At 39.8% G+C, this 21,215-nt stretch overlaps 1 protein-coding gene across 3 annotated transcripts in view; it reads right to left on the bottom strand.

Annotated features, from left to right (window-relative positions):
- The window catches only part of MGST1 (microsomal glutathione S-transferase 1), a 413,587-nt gene that overhangs the window by 357,824 nt on the left and 34,548 nt on the right, over nt 1–21,215 (bottom strand). For all 3 annotated transcript variants that reach the window (XM_059935387.1, XM_059935388.1, XM_059935386.1), the window contains exon 2: nt 17,375–17,480. The gene's annotated coding sequence lies outside the window, so the exon portion shown is untranslated. The remainder of the gene's footprint in view (nt 1–17,374; nt 17,481–21,215) is intronic.

The following is a 21,215-nucleotide window of genomic DNA, read 5'->3' as shown; positions in this document are numbered from 1 at the left end:
ACTACCTGAAGAAGTTAACAGGAGAGATCAAATGAATCCAGTGGCTATTCAAATGAAATGAAGGAACTTATCCATACCCTACCCCTCTTCTATCTCAACAATCTAGATTTGGTAGTTGGTGTCGAAGAAACTCATAAACACTGATGTATAAAGGTCTTTAACATACTCGATTTTAAATTACTCAAATAAGGACTAGAAATTACTAGAAAGCAGGTCGTTCCATTTACAACTTCGGAGCTAAGGGAACATGTGTAATCTCTATCCATATATAAATTAGTATTTCCCACACAGCTCCTGTGTGATAGCGGGCTGTCACCAGGCTGTCACCCCAGAGCATGTGGATTTAAAAAAATGGAAGGAAAGAAGGGAAGGAGGAGGAGAAAGGAAGAGAGGGAGGGAGGGAAGAAGGAAGGAAGGAAGGAATGAAGGAAGAAAGGACAGGAGGGAGGGAGGGAGGGAGGGAGGGAGGAAGGAAGGAAGGAAAGGGGAAAAAAAAGAAATCTTTAGTCTTTATCTAAATACTCAGTATTGAATAAGTCATTTTGAGAACTCGATAGTAGAGTCAAATCGCCTTTTTGAGTCTCGAAGTAAATTATCAGCCTGGTACAGACCTAGGCTAAGACAGATATAGCATTTAACTTCACGGGTGGCTATAATTTCTGGATCTGCGAAAGAGTGATTCCTACTTAGTATATTCCAAAAAGGACATGAAGTTTCTTAAAGGCCCTGTATAAATCAATTCACAATCATACTCAGATAGTTTGACTGTGACTCCAAAATGTCTGAGTTTCATTTTCTCCCTGTTAAAGATGAAACCACTGACATTCATTTTTTATGGACATTTCCATCTAAAGACTTTTTTTGGTGAGTTAAAATTTGAAGAGCATGAAAGAGAAATTATTCTGATTTATGATGACTTCCAATCAGGACCAATTAAGAGAAAATGAACCAGGGAAATTGGAGTGGGGAAGGGAAATAAGATCCTGGAAAGTGAAAGTATTTAAACCTAAGTTTTCTTGCCTTTGCTATCCCCTGGGTAGAATCAAGCAAAGGCAGCCTCAAGATCAGGGTCCTTGTGCCCCCAGGCCTCACCCACATTCAGCTGTTTCACCTCTAATCTTGCTCTAGGCACAAACAGCTTCACCTGGGATTCAGCTACACCTGTGCTATGCTACCCTTTACCCAGGAGGCTATCAGACATACAGAAATGCTTGTCCTTTATTACAACATTCAAGTATTAATGTAAGCGAATTCTTCTAATAGTACCTCGTGCTCCAACTTATTTCTGACTTGGTTCCCACCTAAACACCTTCTGGCTTCAAGCTGAAAATCCAAGGCCTCAAATTTCACACATTTTTTAAAAGTATTTATGTCAGTACTCAGATCTGAGCACAAGGGGCCACAGTACTGGGTCAGGGCTTTAGAGGATCCCCATAGCACACTGCGTTCCTACACAAGCATGCACATACCCACACATACACACACAAATGCACGCACATTTATTACGGACTGCATGGGAGCTTCTGTCTCTCGGGGTATGGTGCTGGCACGGGACAGCTTGCATTTTAATCGTTCACCCTCATGACCAACGCTGTTAAGACCCCAGAGAAACACTCTGCATCTCCTGCCCGCAACTTCTGCACAGAAGGTGACTTCATTCAATTACTGTAAAAGTTTGTGGGTTGTGCCACTGCTGATGAATGGACACTGCTTTAGAGCACGGAGGAGATTCCAGTGGCAAAAGTACTTAAGAGACGAGTCGAATTAATTAACCTGTCAAATCTTTCCTCTGAGGGAACGTGAATGCAACAGATTATTGAATAACAAAGTATTGTTTCCCAGTAATGCTGTTTTTGGGGGTTTTTTTGTTTTTTTGTTTTTTTGTTTTTTGCTTTTGTGTTCCAATTCATGGTTCCAGAGGTATTCACAAATTAGTACAATATGTGCAACCACTGCACCTGGTAGCTGAGAAACATTCTAGAATCTTAAATGTTCACATTACTCTTACATTTGTGTGTGTATAATTTCGATATATAAATACAAATATATACACACACACACACACACACACATACACACACTCAGATTTCTCAACCTCGGAACTATTTACATCTGGGATAGGATAATTCTTTGCTTTTGTTGCTGTGGTTCCTCCTGTTGCCGGTGCTTTTCTGTGCGTTGGAACCTACTTAGCAGCACCTCAAGCTTCTCTCCACTAGATGCTAATAGTTTCTCTCCCCAGCAACACTTGTGAGAACCAAAAATATCTCCAGAAATTGCCAGATCTCCCCACATGAGAAGCACTAGGCTTGACATTACCTGTGAAACATGACATGGTTTCACTACCTTGGTAACCTGTTGGCTATTGAACTCTAGAATTGTGCATTGTTCTATCTTTATAAAAACATTTAATAGGATTGAATTAAATGTTTTAAAATTTAACTTAAAATGTCATCTCTCTTAAATTACATTTAAAACTTTGATATTTATTCACTATATTCTGTATTTTACTTTTCAATAGACTACCTTGAATGTTTAACAGACTATTTTGGATATTTTAGGAGAATATAAAACCTATATGAAAAGAAATTTTGATTTTTGGTTTTACATTCACCTTAGCTTACATCTTTTGATAAAAAAAATATACTGAAATATACTTTGCATGGATGACATTTTTAATTTTTCTAATGAATTGATTATGAGAGAAATAGAAAACACCAGAGCAAATCTCAGAAAATAAAACCAAACAAAGCGCCTAAGAGCATAAATGGAAAATCTTTAAAAGGTGGACTGCTTAAATTTTTAAAAACTAGGAGCACTGAAAGTGAGGAGACATCTGTCTAGCATCACCCCCTGTTTGAACCACATTATCTTGGGTGAGATGTGGTGAGGCCAGATGCAGATGGAGAGAGAGAAGCCGGAAAGAGTGGTCCCAGTTCCCTGAGGAGAACACAGCAGCGGAAGCATAGGTCAATCACGAGGCAGAAAGGGGGGTGGGGGGCAAGTGCCTCCACTGTAATTTCTATGGGAAGGAAAGGATGCAGCCCGGCAAGCATGTTGAGGATCGGCTAATTTGAATAAATCCAGTGGGCTCTGGAGCAGAGGGACTGTCCCTGGTTGCCTGGTACCTGGCCCTGGGGCAATGAGAACGGGTATATGTGGCCCAGATAAAGCAGGTGATTGGGGGTGTGGACTTAGCTTCTCAAGAAGAGGAACTGACCAGCCTCTAGCCAAAGTCTCAATGCTAGGTCAAGACAGGATTTTTTACAACTATATTACACCCACACATAGAATTCAGGGACAGGACCTTGCAAATTCCTCATTTGATAAAGATGCAATTACTGATCATAACAATTAAATGAGTAAGAAAGTTTTTTTTTTTCAGAAGACAATAAATGCAACAGACCATTCATCTTCTTTACTAAGTGAAGACTTCATTACTGATCAAACAATGAGAAGAAATGTAGTCCTCCTGTATTCTTGCCCTGGCCTGAAAAATTCTAGGTGCAGATCGAATTGAACATGATTCAAAAAGGATTTGAAATGACTTAAAGAAATTTATATATATATATATATATATATATATATATATATATATATATATATATATATATATATATATTCTGGGGAATAAATGCTAGATGAAGGGAAAATGAAGAGAGAAATATCCAGAGGTGTAGTCCTGTTCTCCAGAAAACTGACTACATGAGAGCTCATGTCTTTAGGGCTTAGATCTTGTAGGGTTTGTAGAGATGCCACAAATGTGACAGCCTAGTGACCTAAACAAAGAGAAAAGCATTATTTGTTTCAAAATCACATAATGCCTATCAGAAAATAAAAACTACCAGTTGCTCAGGAGAAATGCGCCTTTTCTAGAAACCGGGAACCTGAGAAGAATCCATTCTCAATTCTTGGAGCTGAAAATCATCTGTTGTGTATAGACTGCAATTAACATTTGTAGCCGGAGGTTTCCTACACCAAACATTAGCTAAGACGTTCTTTCACATCATGGTTTCCCTTCGTAGGATGCACTGGGGCCAATGGTGCAGCTGTTCTCACCCCCGCTTACTGTCACCGCTACTCAAATTTCCCAGCTGCTTCCAGGGAGAGGGGATGACGAGGAGCAGCTGGACCTGTACTAATGCAAAATCTTTAATTGGCAAAAATGGACCTCGACTGACGCCATTGCCTAAGGCACCGGGTGACTGCCGTGGCAGTACAAGCACCATCCCCACCTCTTCTCCATCTTCCCCAGGTTCCGAGCACAGAAAATGACCTCTAGGTCAGCTTCTGGATGTTAACTGGCATCTTATCACCGAACAAATGATGTTACAGTTGGAAATTACAGAGGGAGGCATAACGGTTTACATATTTCAACTCATACGTTTTTGCTCAATAAAATTAAATGCTTCTATTATCTCTACAGCAAATGTCACAAAATAGCAAACTCAGTGCAGGAAGGACGGTGTGTATTACATCGTCCAAGAGGAACCACTCTTTTATAACCAATTAAGCTCATTGCAGTTGAATATTCTAACAATTGTCACCAGTGCACAGTTCAAGCTACCACCTCAGTACAATTTGTTTACAATTATCAGGGTTACAAATGGCCTTCCAAATACATCCTGGGGAGGTCTGACAAAGTTTTCTGTCAAGTATGTACTGGCCCAGCAGGGCAGTTTTCAATCTGGCCCCAGAATACTACAGGAGGTCAATTTCCAAGTTACAACAAGTATCTGACCTATACATGCTTTTTATGTGATGTGTGAGCTGTCATTTCCACACTGGACCACCTCCTCTAAGGCTACTTACTATAACTATTGTTTCTTCCAGCTGTGAAACAATTTTAAAGGCACTCACTGATCTTTGATAAATTTAAAAAACCCTCCCCTCTAAAACAAACAAACAAACAAACAAAAAACCCACCTGTTTCTAAAGGCTTGACATTATGCAGAAATTATTTTCAGAGTGGCTATAATTCTCCATCTACTTCCCCTAACTAAGCCTAGTTTCTCTACTGTCCTGGTTGTATTTAACAACCTTTCATATTTAGTGAGTGCTTATTCTTGCTGGGCACTGTCTCAGGTGCTTTGCTTCACACACATTATGTCATTTTATGTTCAGGACAACCCTATGAAATTATCTCCATTTTACAGATAAGGAGACTGAAGCTTGAATGAATGACCTGAAAAATTTGTCCCAGTTAACCCAAATAAGATAAAGATCTAGGATTCAAACTCAGGTTTGTCTGAACACAGATCCTACATCTTTAACCATTATGCGCCTAACAATTGTGCTCTAACTTAATATTGCAGATGCATGTTTTGCTGATTTAATCAAATTTGTATATGTGTATTACATGTATACGTATACACACATGCATACACATATTTGTACTGTATTTCATGTATATAATAAGTTAAACAGACTTTTGGGACTAGCCAAAGAACCTTTCAACCATGCTCATTTTAATTTTTTAAATAAGGTGTATTGGGTTTTCCAATTTAAATTTAATATCTCCTCATTAGGGAAATTTGGGGATATGCACAAAAGAAGAGAAAAGAAAAAAAATCATCCAAATTCTTATGTTTAAAGCTGAATACTTTCTAATATTTTGTTAATCGTAAATTACAATATTTTGGTTAGGAAAACATTCTATGGGAATGCACATTTTAAATGTTAAAGGCATGATCTTATAACATTTTTGATACAAAGTTTAGCCAACATAGGAGTCAAACAGACATAGGTTCAAATCCCAAAGCTACCACTTACTGGCTGGTGACCTTAGGAAGCAGTTTGACCTCTTGAGCCTGAGTTTCCTTGTATGTAAAATAAGAATAATAATTATTCCTATCCCACTGGGATGTCCTGAAAGTTGAATGGGACAATACATGTAGAGTGCCTGGCAAACACTTAGTGCTCCAGAGAAGATGGTAGCAGTGGACATGGCATAATTTTCTTTTTCTTTCTGAATCGCTCTATTAAAATAGATAAGACAATTAGGTATAAACCAAAAATCCATGGTCAACATTTACTGTGAAACTAGATGACTAGATTTCTTTAGAAACCTCAAAATATCAGCCAGGGAGGACAAATCACCAGTCACAGGACCAGAGTGGCACCAGCATCTAGGCAGCAGAAAGCAGAGAGAAGCAAAGACAAAGCACCATGGACCCACTTGGGAACAGCCACTGAAACCAGGAGGGCTTTATGCAATCCAGTAATGGGCAAGTGCAAGGGGGCTCTCGGTAGAAACTGGGACTAGAAGAGTTTAGCACTTATGAGCTTTCTTCTAGGACAGGGGTCCCTTTCAGGAAAGGGCCCAGCACTAAGGAGAAACTTCTGGAATGTAATCAAAATTGAACAGAATTGGCCCAATTGAGACAAAGGAAAGAAAAGATCCAGATAAAAGTGGCGGTGGAGAACGGAACCAAGAAGTCCTGGAAAACAGCAGAAGAGGGGATTCTCTGAAGTTAGAAAAGCTAGCCTGAATCAGGCCTCTAAAATTTCAGAAAACTGATTTCACATGAAAATGAGCTGCAGAAAAGCATCGAAGTCAAGTCCTATGCAAAGTTATTATATGATAAAAGAGAATAGAAAGCAGAATAACATCACTATAGATAATAAAAGCATATCAGAAAGACAAGAATAGATCAAAACTGTAACCTATTTCAAATAAACTAAAAGACATTAAGAAAATGATACAAGATGTAAAAGAACAGTATAGTCAGAATTAGAAAAACTCAGAAATGAGGTGACAGAGCATAGGAAAGAATTATAAATAAATGAAAAGACATTTCTGGAACAAAGATTAAACTGGAAGGAACACAAAAGCAAATAAGCACAAAATACACCTTAAGAAAATAGGAGGTGAAAAGAAGGAAGGTTTTAAAAATCAAAAAGAAATAAAGAGATAAGGATTAAAGAGAAAGTAGCAAAGGAATATAGGCAAAGAAGATTCAAATTACATAATATAAGAATCTCTGAGGAAATAAACCAAAGCAAGAAAGAGAACAAATGCTAAAAACAATAATTTAAGAAAACTTTCCTGAAATTAAAAAAGAAAATTGAAACTATATATTGAAAGAACATACCACACATCTGAGAATATCAACTCAGAATGACCAACACCAAGGCATATTCTAATAAAGTCACTGGATTTTAAAGAAAATTAATTATTTGAGCATCTAGGGGAGAAGGGCAAGTGATTTATAAGGGAAAAAATTAAGTTACTGTAAGACTTTACGACAGCAATGCTTTATGACAGGAAAAAAAAAATAGAGTGACCTAATTAACATACTCAAGGAAAGAAGTGTCTAAAGGAAATATAAAGAAAAGAATTTTTATTTAGCAAAACTGACTTTCAGACATAATGAGCATACACAAACGGTTATCAACATGTAAAAACTCAAGGAATATTATTCCCATGAGCCTTGCCTGAGGACTATACTAGAAATGAGCTTCAGAGAACCAAAATCACTAGAGACATAGACACAAGGACTGATGGTGAGAACTAAATATATAAAACATATAGTTATTATAGAACTATGAGCAAATGAGCATTAAAAGGGGAAAGTAGAGTATTAATGGCTATATGCTTAGGCAATATAGATATAGTACAGCTACAAAAATTAATGGGAGATGGGGAAAGTACATGCAACAAAATTTGTAGTTATTTTCAATGATCATATTGCCAGTGGTAGTATTAGTATCATTTGTGTATATACTATTGGAATTGAGTAATGATGATGAGTAATGATGCAATATTCTGATTCTATCATTCCCTGTGTCCTTGAGAACTAGGATTTTGGTATGGAAGAAAGGAAATGGAGGCACTCCCCTGGTGGTCCAGTGGTAAAGAATCCATCTTCCAATGTAGGTGACGCAGGTTCAATTCCTGGTCTGGGAACTAAGATCCCACATGCCACGGGGCAAATAAGCCCGCGTGCCACAACTATTGAGCTCTCACGCCTCAACGAGAGGGCCCGCATGCCACAAACTACAGAGCTCAGTGGTAAAGAATCCATCTTCCAATGTAGGTGACGCGGGTTCAATCCCTGGTCTGGGAACTAAGATCCCACATGCCACAGGGCAAATAAGCCCGCATGCCACAACTATTGAGCTCTGACGCCTCAACGAGAGAGCCCGCGTGCCACAAACTACAAAGCCCACGTGCTCTGGAGCCCACGCGCCACAACTAGAGGAGAGAAAACCCGCACACCTCAACTAAAGCCCGAGCAGACTGTGCGCCATAACGAAAAAGATCCTGCATGCCTCAACAAAGATCCCGTGTGCTGCAACTAAGACCAGATGCAGCCAAAAAAAAAAAGGAAAATAAACAAATTAAATAAATAAATATTTTTTTTAAAAAGAAAGGAAATAGAGATGCTATACAGAAGAAGTTAAATAAAAAGCTTTGTCTTCCTGAATTTAAATTCGAACTATTAGTATGAACTCATAAAGTAACGTGTCCACTGAAGAAGCCTTGAAACAATGATCATCCCAAGCAAAGAGACTGTGGTTTTGAAATATCATTTTCCCTAAAAAAATGTCCAAGGCTTCTTAGAGAAGTAGCTATTTCCATATCTGGGGCCAGAAACGTACAAGATAAGCCTGAAAAATCTTGACACACCCAATAGCAAAGAACTTACCAAAGAGTCATGTAAAGAAGACTCAGAAGCCAACTTGAAGAGGTCCCCCACTAGCCAAATACAGGACAATTTGAGCTTCAATAAAGATATCTGAATGGACAGAATGGCGATTGAAATCCCTTCACTTGCAGAAGGGATCAAACACAAGTCTGGTCAAGTGTGGATCCAGCTGCCTATTTGTAGGGAATACAGAAGAGAGAAGAAAATGTTAAAGTGAAAAATCCAGACTATGGGAAGCTGCAGATCAAATGCCCCAAGTTTTTCAACAGATATTGTGTGAGGAAAAGAAAGGGATGGAGGGGGAGATTGCAGATTCAAAGAAATTTAAATTTTTAAAAGCAGGCAAGACAAAAGTACAGTGTCTGGGGATGCACACTTTTTGATAAAACTCTAAAGAAGTGCAAAGAAGTGATTATTATAGAATCTGGGTAGCGGTTACTTTGGAGAGAAGGAGGAGAGTTGAGATTGGGGTGGGGTACACACAGGGGCTGCTGGAGTAGCAGCCCAGTAAAGTTCTATTTCTAAACCTGAGGAGGGGTTACAAACATACACACAGTTCATTACTCTTTGCTTTTCTGTGTGATTTTCTGTATCCATGTTATATTTTACAATAGAAATGTCAACCAAATAATAAGTGCTAAATAAATATTAGCTATACTTAAAATTAAACTGAAAACATCTTTAAATGTCCTAACATCATAATAAACAGCCAAGTGGTGGAAAACAGACTCAAAATTAAGATGTTCTGAGAAAGTCTCAAGAAATACATAGATTTGGCTTGAATCTTGGGAACTGACTCTAGGGAAGATATGAAATCGAAGAGTTTTGTTCTCTTCCTGGGTTGGAAGGGGAAGTTGACTATCCTTCAGGATTAGAGCTCTCAAAAGGATGAAAAAATTAACTCTAAGTGCTGGGAACAACAGGAACAAAAGGGGAATAACCTTAGGAACAACTGAAATAATCAGTCAAAACCCAAGCAAGGTACGTTTTGGGGCTGAGAGGCACGGACACGGAGCAGCCAGCAGATGCATGCTGCAGGTGTGAGGATGTGACCTCCTCTATGTGACAGGACAAAGACACTTGTTCTGACCCACGCAAGCCAAGCCAGGCCTCCTTGATTCTCTGGTTCCCATTTTTAGTATTTTGGAACACACAGGTGCCTAGCACTGAGCTGGAACCAAGGCCCTCGGTCTAATGCTCCTTGGAACGTTTTAGCTCTTAAAAGAGTGCACTCTTGTCTATCTAGAAACAGTTAAGTGACATAGAATGTCTCAGGTCAGTCTCCACAGCAGGATGACCCTGAAACCGAGAGCTGCATGCATGAGGTTTACAGAGAGTGCCCACAGGGACCATCATCTGTGAGGGAGTGAAGGAGAAGAATGGGGCAGAGAAAAGACTGGAGTTGTGATGCAGGCAAAATACAGACCACAGACAATCCCACAGAAAGCTCTGGAGCTGGGCTAGCTATTCAGACTTGTCTCACCTTGAGGTAAGGGGCACATGGGACTTCACTCCCACCACGGACACCAGCACCCCTACCACCCCCGCCGTTAACCACTCATTGGATGTGGGCTGCTCCTGGGGAAGCGGTGTGACCTTAGGCTAAGTAGCTCTGTCTTCCTTTGAGGGTAATTCCCTGAGAGTCCCTCAGGTAAGAGCTGTTAGTCACCAGTATCCCCAGGTGCAAGGACAGGAGTGCCTCCGTCCTAAGGAGGATAGGGACGGAGCACCACAATCCACTACAGAGAGCAATCATCTCACTCCTCTTCAGTCAACCCGTGGATCATGCATACTTTGTCTCTACAAGCTGGCACTTCATCTGGCCCCTTCAGTGCCTTTTGGCCTTATGTTCAGAAGAAGAGTTTTGGGCTTCCCTGGTGGCGCAGTGGTTGAGAATCTGCCTGCTAATGCAGGGGACACGGGTTCAAGCCCTGGTCTGGGAAGATCCCACATGCCGCGGAGCAACTAGGCCCGTGAGCCACAGCTACTGAGCCTGCGCGTCTGGAGCCTGTGCTCCGCAACAAGAGAGGCCGCGATAGTGAAGAGGCCCACGCACCGCGATGAAGAGTGGCCCCCGCTCGCTGCAACTAGAGAAAGCCCTCGCACAGAAACGAAGACCCAACACAGCCAAAAATAAATATAAAAATAAATAAATAAAAGATTACTATAAAAAAAAAAAGAAGAAGAAGAAGAGTTTTGCCTTAAAGTTCCAAAGATGTCTGGGAATTTGGCCTTTAAAGAATTTTCTTTGCATACTGACCTTCAAGTGAAGACTGACAATGCATTCCTAGGATCACAGCATTCTCATCCACTCGTACAACCAATATTTATTTAATGCTTTCTGGGTGCCAAGTCCTGGGAGCTAAGCAGGAGGACCACAGTGGTGAATAGAACAGAGTCGCCTTTTGGCTAAAGCTACCTGTCATTCAGTGTCGTTCAATTCTGCATAATGATGACGCTCTGCATCTGTGCAGAGTAATCCTTCATGTTACTTCCCTTCTGGGGTTGGATGCTACAGAAGATCATTATGTCATTCTTGAAAAATCCATGACAAGATTCTTCTGAGACATTTCTTCCCGGAGCTAAGTGGAGTCTTTGACTTGATGTCTATTTGAGACAGTAGGCAGATGAATTAGGCAGGGGCTTTAGACAGCAATTCAGGATAGTGTTCCTGACACCTTTATAATGATCAAGTTTCACTCTTTGGGACAGTTGAAGAAACAATCACCACCTGTGTTTGTAATCATCTGATATTATTCACTTTCTTGCATAAATGCATAGAACATATGTTAGGATATAATTCTCCATGGATCTTTCTGTAGGTTTAAAGCCTAAATCTAATACTTGGGCAATGGAATATATTTCTCACTTTGTAATATTATTATTATTACCTCAGATTGCACTATATTCTAATTATTTGCATACACATCACTTTCCTTTCAGCCTTTTTCAATATCCTGCCCTATTAATTAATTCTTCTTCCCATTTGTTACTTCAATCATTTGCTCTTAACAAATGCATCCGTCTCAGCCAATAAATATTAAACATACTCGAATTTCCTTCACCTTAAAAAAATCCTCCTCAACTTATCTTTCTCCTGAATGTGTTGCTTTCTCTCTTTCCTTCCTTGTGCAGTCAACTAACATTCTTGAATGAGCAGTCCGCACCTAGTGTCTCCATTTATTCACTTTCTGTTTATTTCTCAGTCCTTTGGTATCTGGATATCACCAGAACCACTCATCTGGAACTCCTCTTGGTAAGGTCTCTGGTCACCAGTGACTTTTCTCTGCTGTGATAGTAAATTCTATGTATCAACTTGCCTGGGCAATGGGGGGGCTCATTTGATTAAAAGATAAATATCTTTGATTAAAAGATACTTGATTAAACATTATTCTTGGTGTGTCTTGGGAGGATGCTTCTAGACAGAATCAGCACTTGAATTGGGAGACCGAGCAAAGCAGATTGCCCTCCCCAGTGTGGGCGGGCCACATCCAATCCACTGAAGGCCTGATTAGGACAAAAAGGCTGAGTAAGAAAGAAGTCTCTCTCTCTGCTTGACTGTCTTTGAACCAGGGCATCTGTCTTCTCCTGCCTTTGGACTCAGACTGGACTAGACCCTCAGCTCTCCTGAGTCTCCTGCTTGCCAAGTGTAGATCTTGGTACTTCTCACTCTCCATAATTGCATCAACCAATTCTTTTATATATATATATATATATATATATATATATATATATATATAAAAGATATATATATATATCATACACTGCTATGTATGTGTGTGTGTGTGTGTGTGTATGTATATATATATATATATATACACACACACACACAGTTTGTTCTGTGTTTCTGGGGAACCGCAACTAATACAATCACTAGGTCCAACTTAGTTCTGCTTCACATCCTTATGGCATATGAAGTCATTTACCAAACTCTTCCTCTTCAAACTCTTTCCTCTCTTAGTATTGTCACACCCCTTTCTTCTACTTCTTATCTTTCTGACTCCAATTCATTGGCTCTCCTCCTCTCAAACGTTCACTAAAGTTGATATTTTAAAGTGATTCCTTTTTCTTTTTCCGTACTCTGTTCCCCAGTGGAATATCATTTCAACTTCAACTACTGTGTATTTGCTTTGTCTTCCAAGTCTTCACCTTTGTAAGTATTCATCCTTCTGATCCATACACATTCTCCCTGTCGCCTAGGAGGTGTTTCTCTCTGGATGCCTGCATGCACTTCAGACTTATTCAAGAGTAAGCACATTCCTGTCTGCCCCTAGGTTCTTCATGACCATTTTTTTTTTTTTCTTAGATTCCATACATATGTGTTAGCATATGGTATTTGTCTTTCTCTTTCTGACTTACTTCACTCTATATGACAGACTCTAGGTCCATCCACCTCACTACAAATAACTCAATTTCGTTTCTTTTTATGGCTGAGTAATATTCCATTGTATATATGTGCCACATCTTCTTTATCCATTCATCTGTTGATGGACGCTTAGGTTGCTTCCATGTCCTGGCTATTGTAAATAGAGCTGCAATGAACACAGACCTACTAGAGAATGGACTTGAGGATATGGGGAGGGGGAAGGGTAAGCTGTGACAAAGTGAGAGAGTGGCATGGACATATATACACTACCAAACGTAAAATAGATAGCTAGTAGGAAGCAGCCACATAGCACAGGGAGATCAGCTCGGTGCTTTGTGACCACCTAGAGGGGTGGGATAGGGAGGGTGGGAGGGAGGGAGAAGCAAGAGGGAAGAGATATGGGAACATATGTATATGTATAACTGATTCACTTTGTTATAAAGCAGAAACTAACACACCATTGTAAAGCAATTATACTCCAATAAAGATGTTTAAAAAAAAAGAGGAAGCACATTATTCCCATCATTATCATTATCATTACCATCATCATCATCGTCCCAGTCATCCGAAACACCAAGTGGCTTCAACCTTTACCATTACCCTACATTCAGCGATTACCAAATCCTTACTATTTTACCCAACTGGCATCATTTAGATTCATCCCCTCTTCCCCACTCTTCTGCCTTATTTCTCATCCTTTATGACAATGACCTCCCACCTCCTGCGTCACGACAACACTGCCAACAGAGGTGTTATTCTAAACAAAGACAAGATAGTATCCCTCCTCTGCTTAAATGTCTTCTAAGGTTCCCCACAGTCAAAAGAACAAAACGTACGTTCTGACTTCAACGTGCTTTCCAGCTTCTCTCTCACTTCACCCCACCAGACACCCCACATGCAGCCAAGCCCGGTACTCATGGCTATTGCTCTTTCACGGTGACTCCGCCATCCCTCTGCCAACTTGTTCTCCATCTGGTGAATATCTACTCATCCTTCAAGGTCCTCACTAAAATGTCACTTTACCTGAACAGATTTTCTCAACACCTTCAGGTATAATCAATCACTGCTTCCTTTAACTACCCGTATACTGGACACCCTTTCTGGCTTTTTATCATGATTGAGTTACATGTTAGTGTCCCCCACGCTATTAGGAACTCCTCCAGAGTAGGGACTGCATTGTATTCACCTTTTTGTCTCCAGTCTTAATGTGGTCCCTTGAAGATGGGAAGGACTCCATAAATGTACTAAATATTAATGTGTTAAGCATGTTAAAATGAATTAAACTTGAAGACACAGAACTGCAATATGATGGTAGTATCTATGAAATTTACATACTTTAACACAGCAAGTTCACATCTAAGAATTTATCCTAAATAATCTTACTTGTACACAAATATGGAGCCAAAATGATGTTTGAGTTTTTAATTGTGTTTATTTCTTTAATAAACAAACTTGGATGGTCCATGTTATCTTTAGTCACTGCACTTCCTCTAATTTAGATAATATATTTTGTATAGAAAAAGGGTTTCCAGTATGACCTAATTTTCATTTTCCAAACTCAAAAAGAAACAAAACAAACCAAAACTCTACTTTTGGCAAAAAGGTTAGATATTTATTTAGGTAACGTATGGCTTTTAGTTGTTCAATACCCAGAGATTTTTAGGAATAGGTGATTCTTAGAAACTGATGAATGAACACTTAAAGATGTATTGTTGAGGGAACTCTACTCAATACTCTGTAATGACCTATACGGGAAAAGAATCTAAAACAGAGTGGATATATTTATAGGTATAACTGATTCACTTTGCTGTACAGCAGAAACTAACACAACATTGTAAATCAACTATACGCCAATAAAAATTTTTTAAAAAAGAAAAAGAAAATAGTAAACATTCAGAAAATACTTACCGAATAGATTATCTTTCCAGAAACAAACAAACAAACAAACAAGGTGTAATGTTGATCTTTTCTGACAACGGCCTCTTACTCTACCTTCCCACCCCCTGTCCTTCCCTTCTCTAGTCACAATATCCTTAGTTTGACATCCTGATTTGGCCTGTGTGTTTGTTGGAAGGCGGTACTTGTTCTCTTTGATAAGAAGCCAACATTCATATGATTTTGTAAAAATGAGGTGCAAGAGGTGACCTGCAATTGTTCTGTGATACCACTTCACTAGAGCAACTTGGCAGAAGAGCTGCAGGCTGGGGCCCCTTAGGGAGCTCCTCTGCACCCACGAGGGAGAGATGGAAGGCCTGGAGGAGTGGACGAGCTGGGAATCCTGCTGGACTAACTTCTTGGTGGGCTGTGGGCACAGGTGGCTGCTTCCCCTCTTCCAGCTGCCATCCAACTATAGAGAAAGGGATCAGCACAGACTCTCCTAAGAGTTCCTAGAACAATCCTCTTTCCCCTTCTGGCCCAGGTGACTGCCACTGGGCTACTTCTAAATCTTCTTGAACTGGAGTCAGGTTAAACTGTGTATCAACCCCAATCTCTCCTGGCACCACTACCAGGAATACTTAACTGCAGGCCCAGCCTGTGGCAGAGACCACACTCGCCACACACCCTCTGCATGCCCTGGTCAGAGTGGTAGTAAGGGTGGTATTTAGCTCTGCCATCATCAGCTACTTCCAGAAGAAGACCATGTGAGGAGACCAGCCTTAGGCTCATTTAATAGAAAATTAGTCCACATTTGAAAATGGATTTCTGTCGAAGAGAAGGGAAATTCTTCTAAAGGATTTATTTTAGAATAGTGTTAATTAATCCCTGAAGCTAGACGCGTGTGTTGTTTCCTGCTGTTCCTGAGAAAGCCTCTCTCGAGGCACCAGCACTTTCCTCCCAGCTCCGAGGTTCAAACGCTCAATGAAGCCTGCGGAGTTGCATGCTGGCCACCAACTTGGGGCAGAGCCCACAGAAGTGGCCTCTCTACTTTTCTCGAGCAGCTTAGCAGGTCTCCCCAATATGGACAGAAATATATATAGGGGCAAGGCAGGATGCAGATAGAACAGTTTAGGAATTCCAGAACTTGATAAAACTGAACAATTTTATGGGCTCTGAATGAATCAATACACATATACATAACTTCAATTCTCTTTTTCCTTTATCCCATGGAATTAGGGGAGTAGGTCCTGTAATTACAGAAGGTAAAATATTTCAGAGTCCTGGCCTTAGGGATAAGTGCCCAAATTTCCCTTGTCTTTCACAACTGGAAGTCACAGTAGAAATATTAAACTGCACTTTGGCTGGGGGGCTTCTTTAGGGGAGGAGAGAGAAGAGAAGAATCCATGAACATAGCCATTTGCAGGAAAAGAAAAGAGAATATGATGGAAACTTAGGAAGACAAAAGAATCAGTTCATGCAACCAATATTATTTGCAAGTCAAGAAAAAAGGTAGTGGCCAGGGAGTTAGATTGTGAAAGGTGAATAGGTACCAAGGCAAGGAGGGCCTTTGGGACACAGAGAATAGCACGAGGGAAGGTGGAAAAGGGTGAATGAGCAAGTATAATTCAGGGAACCTGGAGTGTGGATGTTGGTGAATAGGGATGGTCACCTGAGATGAGGCTGGAGAGAGCAGGGACCTGGACACTTGGGACCCTTTTGTCAGAGTGAAGACTCGGGAGATGGGAATTCAGGTCAACAACACCACCATGCACTGAGACGTAACCAGTAGTTACAGGAGTTTAAGGCTAGAGGAATAACATGTGCTGGAGTGGACTTGCAGAGAGCCACGTCCTCACAAGGGAGTGTATGAAAACCCACCTCTTCACTGCAAACCCACCGCTTCACTGCCCGAGGACCAGCCTCGTGTTCCGAGGTTCAGGGCCCAGCGCTGACATTTATTCACTACTTGAGCAAGTCACCTCATCTCTCTGAAACTCTTCATCCTTTCAAGCAGAGATATTTATAGCTATTTCACAGGGTTATTGTGACAATTAAATGATTCTATAATGTAGGTAAACGCATATAACACAGTGCCGGTGTATATATACTCAGTAAATGCTGTTTTTTTCCCTTTCTTCATTTCCCCTTTCTTCTACATTTTTACGTTACCATAACCCTACTGAAATGAAGTTCCACCTCTCCTCCCCTCAAGTTAGTCAAATCTTACTTGACTTGTTTATTTGTTGATTCATTAGTCCATTCATTCAGCAATGGTTATTAAGTGCTTGTCATGTACCAAGAAATGTGACAGGGGTTAAAGATGAACATGGCAGTGCCTACTCTATCGGAAAGGAGAAATAAATAAATACACAAAGGCAATGTAAAAATAATATGAAATCTTCCTTGACTACTCCAGTTGTAAGTGATCAATCATTTGTCTGATTCTTTATGCCGCTTTCATCACTTATGGCAAAATTACCTTGTAATGCAGTTAATTTTTCAAGTGGCGGTGATTCCTCTCCCCAACCAGATGTAAGTTCCATAAGGATGGGCACCATATCTCATCATTGTAGTTTCTTCGGTGCCTTGATCATAAGAGTTTAATAAATACATGTTAATGCTTGTAATGAGATGGAGAGGCAGAAGCTTATCCATTCACACACTTACAGTTAAATTCCTATCACTAATACACTCACACTCTGTTCCTCCTTTTTTTGGTCTCATCATGGAATTGACATGAAAGGAAACAAGGCACGCATTAGCATTATAAGTTTTCATTCCAAGTACTGATGTGTTCTCTCCCATTCCCTACAAACGGTCCCCTTACTAAACTTTAACCCTTCTCAAGCCTTCAGCACCACCCATGACCTCCTTATATTCTGCAGATGGGTGATCTAGCTTTTCTTTCACAGAAAAAGTAAAGCGTATTGAATGAACATTTCTCAAATGGTCTCCCCCCCCATTTCTCATCAATCTGCACATTTACATCCCCATCTATTTCTCTCCCTCTCCCGTCCTCTCTTCACTCTTTCTTACCATTACACTCTTCATCTCTTGTCCGAATCTGATTTTCTCCCAACTTCAGATGAATCTTGCTTCCTCTCTTATTCCTCCCTGTACCACAACAAGTCCCCAGTATTTTAAGCCTTTCACTGCTGGCTCCATCCTCCGAGCAAATAAGCACGCTCCAGGGTCTCTAATTAACTAAAGAGGAAGAAGGGGAACAGAGGAGGGAGAGGAAGATGAAGCAAAGGAAAACCATTCCTTGACTGATTCCCTCCACTAACTGCCTTATCTCTGTTCTGCATTCACAGCCAGGCTTATTTTGGGTAGAGACGGCATGTTCAGTGACTTTTCCCAAAATTAAAAAATGAATATAGTCTCAATGCAGAAGTCTTAGAAAACATGTTGTAAGCATTTCTTATGTCTGTATATTCCTTTCAATATAAATTTAATGGTGGTAATTTTTTATATGACTGAACCATAAATTACTTAACCAGTGCCTTATAATTGAACATTAAAGTTGTTTCCAATTTTGTATCATCATAAATAATGCTGTGATCAGTATTGGTATATGTACATTTTTGTGCTTATCTCAGATAAGTTCTTTAGGAACACAATACAATTTCTTGGCCAGAGACCACATTTTGGAGGGGTTTAATAGATTCACAGCTAACCTGCCTTGAAAGGGTAAACTTAGCATCTACACTTCTTTCCCTGACATTCACTCCTTTTCTTTTTTAAACTAACCATGTAACCCTTTATTTATTTATTTATTTGTTTGTTTGTTTTTATTGAAGTATAGTTGATTTACAAAGTTGTGTTAGTCTCTGGTGTACAGCAAAGTGATTCAGTTACACGCATATATATATATTCTTTTTCATATTATTTTCCATTATGGTTTATTACAAGATGCTGAATATAGTTCCCTGTGCTATACAGTAGGACCTTGTTGTTTATCTATTTTATATGTAGTAGTTTGTATCTGCTAATCTCAAACTCCTAATTTAACCCTCCTTTCCCCTTTGGTAACCATAAGCATAAATTTGTTTTCTATGTCTGTGAGTCTGTTTCTGTTTTGTAAATAAGTTCATTTGTATCATTTTTTAGTTGCCCCATATAAGCAATATCATATATTTGCCTTTGTCTAACTTACTTCACTTAGTATGATAATCTCTAGGTCCATCCATGTTGCTGCAAGTGGCATTATTTCATTCTTTTTTATGGCTGAGTAGTATTCCATTGTATATATGTACCACATCTTCTTTATCCATTCATCTGTCAATGGACATTTAGGTTGCTTCCATGACACTCACTTTTCAATCCACTGAAGTCTAGCTTCCACTTCCATCACATTATTGGATTTTTTTGAATTGTCCTTTCCAGTTCCTACATTGGTCTCCCTAAACCCTCTAAAGCCTTTGGCACCATTGACAACCACTCCCCAACCCCATGAAATTTTCTCCTCCCCTGGTTTCTGTCACATCACTGTCCCTTGGTTTCTTTCTTGCCTTTCTGTGCCCCTACCTCCTAATTCAGTTTTTCCACATTGCCTACGCTTCCCGTTAAAATTGTTCTTCTGCCCTTACCCTCTTTTCTGTGTATTTGACCTTCCTGGTCGATCTTATCAACTCACATAGTAAACTACTACATAAAAACAGATAACTCCAAAATCTCTACCTCCAGTTTATAAAGGCCTCTTCTTACCTCTAGACCAGTATATCCAACCACCATTGGATGTTGCCTATAGAATAGACAAACTCAATATTTCCAAAATTGAACTCATTATCTTTCCCCCAAATTTGTTCCTTTGCCAGCATTTTATATCACAGTTATGATAACTCTTAGTTGCCCAAACTGGCAACTTGGGGACACGCTTGCTTGATCTTGGGGCCATATCTACTTCTAGTTATTTACCAAACCCTATCCCTTTTCTTTTTAGAGTTCTCCTTTCCTCTGAACGGTGCCTGTCATAACTTATAATACCTTCATTTATATAGCACTTTACACTTTGATATTTGATTGGCCTTTTTGTTTACACCTTTCTATAAACTGTTTTTCTGTGGCCTTTGGGTCTATGTCATGTCCACACTGGGAACTGGGTGTGTATCATAAACACAAAAATCCTTTTAAGTATGAGGAAGGACATAAAATAATAAATTATGTGTTTACACTCAGTAAAATTTTGTTGGCTTGAATACATGAATAGATGAATGAGTGATGACATTACTGCTCCTTAGCAGAATTCTGAAATTGGAGGTACATCCTTGGGTCCTGCCTTCTTTTTCTTCATCCCTTCTATTATTCCTTCCTCTCCCAACGTCCCCAGGCCTTTCATGCTGACCAGTCTCTTTTGTGAAAGAGAAGAAATGATCCGATAAAAACTTTCACTGTGGTACCTCTCCTAGGAATATTTGCATATTGAGAGGTCAATGCGATCACACAATTTCACAAAAACAAATCAGTGACAAGGGGATTTAGTGTTTATCGTCCACTAGACAGAAACCATGGACCTAGGTTCATCCTCTGTGTCGCCAACTCAGCGACAGGGGTTGTGCTCTGAAAGTTGGTGGAGAAGAAGCCTCTCCCTAAGGGCTAAAACCGAAGCCACGTTCACTTTGTCTAAACTGCCCTTGTGGTACATGGTTTTGATGTCAATAAGCCACATATCCCAATCTCAGAAATTCTCTACAGTCCTCTCTTCAACAGTTTAAAGGAGAAAGAAAAAAATTTCAGACATGCTAATTCTGTGCACAGCTCTTGCATTAAGTCATTAAAATCCCTCCTTAAAGCTTTTCAGGTACTTAAGTGGATTTAAAAGAAAAGTGTAGGACTGTTTGTATTTCAAGAATTATATTATACTCAGTTGGCTTAGTCCATGTTTTTTATTTTTTCCAAACTCGAAATGGCCCCCAGCTCTATGTGGAGAATAATAGTACTGCTAGCAGGCACAGCAGTCTCCCATTTTTTCAGGCCGCAGGATTCCTCATTACACACAGCTAAGATAATGTTCTGCACAGATACACTGGGTGCTCCCCAAACACCATGGCATTTATGCAATACATTGTTTCATTGGTGAGGAAAGAGAAATTTCAAGGTGGGATCAGGGCAGCAAGAGCCTTTGAAGTGCAACGACATTATTTCACAAACTGTATATCTCCATCCAAAGATATTTCGTACTGTGGACACTATCAATTTCACCCCACTGTTTTTTTAGCATCTGTTGAACTGTATTTGCTTTTATCCCTATGACGACATTAGCATGAGGAACTGAAGTGTTCCCATTCTGCTAAGTAGCAATGCTTCATTTCCCTGGCACC

Source organism: Balaenoptera ricei, chromosome 10 (genome assembly GCF_028023285.1).
Source record: "Balaenoptera ricei isolate mBalRic1 chromosome 10, mBalRic1.hap2, whole genome shotgun sequence".
Classification (NCBI taxonomy): Eukaryota; Metazoa; Chordata; class Mammalia; order Artiodactyla; family Balaenopteridae; genus Balaenoptera; species Balaenoptera ricei.
The sequence above is the reverse complement of the archived record's forward strand: the minus strand, read 5'-3'. Positions and strand labels throughout refer to the sequence as shown.